Raw genomic sequence first — 4,623 nt, forward strand, 5'->3', positions numbered from 1 at the left:
TATTATCAATCATCATTACGTTTTTATCTGTGTTTACGATTCTTCACTACCAATATTTAAAATTTCTATTTGCTATCTGTTAAAGTATTAAGGCCGGAACAGATCAAGAATTAGAAGTGTATGTAATCCGGGTCTCATCATGCATGCATTTCCTTTTTTATACCTTAACATATGGAATGGATATGGTATGGTTTTCTTCAATGATTGTCGTTTGTTTGTCTATGTATGCATACTGTTTTTCTATGTCAAACCTTTCCCAAAATCCCCCTTCCCATCCAATCAACGGACCCTAACCCTCTTCCCCCGGGCTGTGTGACTTATTGTCGAGGTGTAACTAAATTAAATGTACACCAATACTTAATCACACACTTGCTGGGGCGGATGTGGTGAAAGCAACACTACTTCAATTTCAATGCAGAGCGATGATCTTCTTCTGCTTGCCCACCCATGAGTAGGATATTTCACAGGTTATTTTATTTAACAAAGGAACATATACCTCAGCATGAATTGCCGGCATTGATTGGATTTGTTTGTTGTCATTCCTCATATACAGCACTAACTGTTAGACTGTAGGCATAGCCAAGTCGACAAAACTATAGTTTGTAACTCTGTCTAGTAGGCTATCCTCATAATAACCAGCATTCAGTTTTTTTGTCAAATATTTGAGCATATAATTGTTGCTCGGTAAATTCTGTGATGTACTTCATTCAACTACTCCTCTAACAGTCTCTCAAAGGCGATTGACTATCTCCTTTTCTTTTTTTGGAAATGCTGCCACCCTGCCAGTGTATACTACTACTACTATACTACCACCACCACCCCAATCATGGCATGTATGAAAAAGGAAACCATCTTCACCATGCAGCCAGTGCTGTGCCACATTTGGACATAAACATCAAGCACCGGTAAGAGAGAAGTTTGGGGGAGGCAGAATCAATAATGGACATGTTGTCAATGATGTCAGTTTCAAACACCACTCCAAAGAATGCATAGTAGGACCAGTCAATGAGTGAGGTGTGTCGCATCTATCTGTTTGTGTCTTATACAGTCAGCAAATTATTGAAATCAAACACACGCTATGGGCGGCCATGCACCAGCAAAGAAACAGTGTGATGTAAAACAGTTACCCCACCTACAAAACATTAACAACATTGCATGTAACATAGAAAAATATATTTAATTGACCCTAACAAATAAACTAAACCCACAAAAGCTAACCCACCCACCTCCCTAACCCCAACGACTGTCCATAGAAGTAGAGAACGCCCAAACGAGTGAAGAACGAACAGGAATTAAAAAAGGGGCAGTGACAGGGACTAACTGGTGGGGCGGGACTGGAGGAGGACACGAATCTGGTCCTCTAAATGGGCGACGCGGCGTCTAAGGCCGCGGCAGTTGCAGCCACAGTGGGGGGGGCACCGGAGATGGCACGGTGGCGGCGGGCAGCCGCCCGGCGGTGGCGCCGTACCGCTGGAGGGCGGTGGCTGGGGCCCGGGGCAATGGAGGAGCCTTCAGTAGCTGCAGCAGCCTCCTCCTCCTCCTCGGCTAGGACCACCAGCCGCCGGTATTCCTGCTGGATTGCCTCCAGCTTCCGGCGCCGTGCCTTGGCGGCCAACTCCTTACGGTTGACTTTCGGAGTTGCTGTGTATCAAAAAGAAAAAAACAAGACAATTGTAAAATATAGTCTTAATAAAACAGTAGGACAAGGTAATTATTTATACACATAGTGGCATGGTAGAGTAGCACTATAAAATAAAGCACAGTAGTACATAACATTTTAAATGTCGCCCGTCCTTCTTCTTTCCACCTGTCTTACACTTTTTAGTTGAACAGTGCACCAGGTGCTCTTCTCCATAAAACTTTCAAAGCGGAGTTGAAATCAGATAGATGAGGACATTGGTTACTCAATACTCCGGCTCCTAGTCTAAACCAATTAAAGGGAATTCTAGTCTTCTAGTTCACTCTTCAAACGTCCCCAAGAACTCATACTTACTTACGACATCGGATAGCGGGCGGACTTTGTCCGCCCGCCATCCGACTGCTAAAAAGGGTGGGGGTCCCGTGGGGACAATTAATTAGGATGATGCGCCCGGCACAGTGGCGGGCGCACCCTGTTATTTTAAATTTAAATTCTGGTTGGCTTTGCTGAAAGCAATGCTAAAATGTTGTGCTGCTTTTCCAAGCACAACATGACGGGCCTCGCAGGGAGCCTGTCACGTTTTGCTTTGAAAGTCGGGGGGGTACCATAGCATCGGTAGGTACCCTCCATGGGGGCCCCCAAGCATACTCTGCAATGTGTGCATGCCTTTCCGTGGCGGACGGCAATGCCGCCACGCAAAGGCATTCCAAAATGCAGATTATATGGCAGCCGGTGTGGTGAGAGAGACACCACCGCCATATTGAACCCTTTTCCGCCTGGACATGTCTGAATATTTTCTACAGGGATGGCGGGAGGTTTGCCCCTGCTGTGACGGCAGTGAATTCCAGCCAGCCCGGCGGGGGCAATACGCCCACCATCCTAATGGGGCCCTAATTCACAACTGTACAGTATACATATACACACAGTACACCTTTGCAGTGAGTGTGCTGTCAAGTTCAACAATAGTTAAAGATTATGAATCTAACTTACCACCGCCTGCCACTGGTGCTGCCACTCCCCCTCCGTTGCTATCTGCAACTGCCGCATCCTCGCCCTCGGCGTCGCCTTCGCTGGCCCCAGCAATGGTGGTCGGTAGTGCGCCTAGAAAACATTACACATTTATTAGGCAACATATACACCTCCCCCCTATTGATCAGTAGCAAGGTTGAAAAATGAGTTAATACTAACATAAATCACTAGTACAAATCAGGTAGTAGTAGAGTAGACACTAAGTTATATGATCATTGTAGCATTTGCTTGATTAGCCCTAGCCATGCACATGTGACGTTACCTTTACCTTGCAGCTTCTTAAGACACCTTTGAGCCCACATGACCTGCCTCACACTGCTACTGTCTAGTCTACGCGCTGCGTACAGGCGGTCAACAAACATTAACAAGCCACTTTTTTAGGAAGAACTGGTGAACTACTGTTACTGTTAGTCCATATTGCTTATCCATAGATGCTACACTTTTTGGCACTGCTGAGAAATGCTTGCAAGTTGCAATATACTAACGCACACCATTTCTTTTTTTGCATTACAGACGCAAGATTCGCTTCTACGAACCAGAGCTTCTAAACGATGCACCAACTACCAGTACTAGGTTCTTCTGAGGTGAGGGGTCCCTTCACTCACATCTTCATTTATAAATGTATATAAACTAAATTGCTATGGGATGGTGGTGCTGCCTTCCACCACTTCAGTTATCATGATTTAATTCCCAACTGTATAAGTGTAACAATGTATATTGTTTTAATGTTATTGATTTGCCGGTTGGTGCTGCTAAGAAAACAGTGTACAGACCTTCTCAAATTGAAATAAAATTTTTAAACTTACATAGACTTTGTGGTATTTGGTGTGGAGTGGACTAACTTTCACGAGTGAGCAAATTAAAGTAAGGGTGTGCATGTGAATTGCTTCCACGACAGAGGTTGGGTGTGTTAATGTTCTGGGTTGTCTACTTGTTGGTTATCTTGGGGGGAGGGTTCCGAGACCTAATAGGTATGACAAGACAGTACTATAGTCAAGCAGTGGAATTGTGGTGGGTGCGGAATTTCTGATTGAGGTGTGCAAGGAAGGTCCAACCTACCATCACCAACATCCTATTTTCTGGTGCAAATGTATGTGCAAGATCCCTACAACAGTGGTATGTCATATAGGGTATCATATCAAAATATTAAGAAATCTGGTAGGGCTGTTGTTGCTGTGAATTTTCAAAGCCTAAACATCAACAAGAGTAAAAAGTAGTACAAGACAACGACCCAACGGATTGTACGAGCTACTGGTGAATATGAGTTTTATATTACAACCTTTCACAAAGAGTGGCACTGGCCAACTGGGCAAGACTAGCTACTACAGTACAGACAGACAGACTGATAGTATGTAGTAGTACTCAGTCATCATAGCGGAGGCAGGGATAAGCTTTTTGAAACCGTACAGATCGAAGGATAATTGGTGGTAAAAAAATAGCATTTGGAAACACACTATAGTTCGGGAGAAATGGGGCAGTAAAAGTTATGGAATAAGAAATATTATTAAAAACAAGAAGACTTACTGGGGCCAGCAGAGGAGCCCTCAGCGGTGTCCTCCTGGTGGTGTTCCTGTCCCGCCGACTGCCCAGTCCCTGCCCGTCTGCCCCTGGGTGCTGATGAACAGGAAAGATATAAAAAAGAGACAAACATTGATGGATGGTGTCAACTTAAGCAAATACAATATTTTTCAACAACGGTCAAAAAACACTTATGTAAACAATTGCAATAACTACATTGACCGATCTCATCTGGTCAACATGTAATATCGGGGGATTCGCAGTTCGACTACTTAAGTTACTATTTATCAACAGTAATCCATTCTTCCATTCTGATTCCAGAAAACTAAGTTACAAGTAAGCCTAAGTATTAGTACAACGTACCACCCAACCTAGCCCACCTATTCCAGGCATGCCAATTGTACATTAAGTATGCATTTCCACTGTATTCCTCAACA

General features: G+C 44.1%; 1 long non-coding RNA gene across 1 annotated transcript; it reads right to left on the reverse strand.

Annotated features, from left to right (window-relative positions):
* Nucleotides 1-1,388: 1,388 nt before the first annotated feature.
* LOC146782777 (uncharacterized) lies at nucleotides 1,389-4,284 on the reverse strand. The gene is made up of 3 exons (XR_014972105.1): nucleotides 4,193-4,284; nucleotides 2,630-2,740; nucleotides 1,389-1,641 (listed from the first exon to the last, which is right to left on the reverse strand). It is a non-coding gene; the product is annotated as an uncharacterized LOC146782777 (long non-coding RNA).
* Between the last annotated feature and the right edge of the window lie 339 nt (nucleotides 4,285-4,623).

This window comes from Triturus cristatus, chromosome 12, assembly GCF_964204655.1.
Source record: "Triturus cristatus chromosome 12, aTriCri1.1, whole genome shotgun sequence".
NCBI classification, from domain to species: Eukaryota; Metazoa; Chordata; class Amphibia; order Caudata; family Salamandridae; genus Triturus; species Triturus cristatus.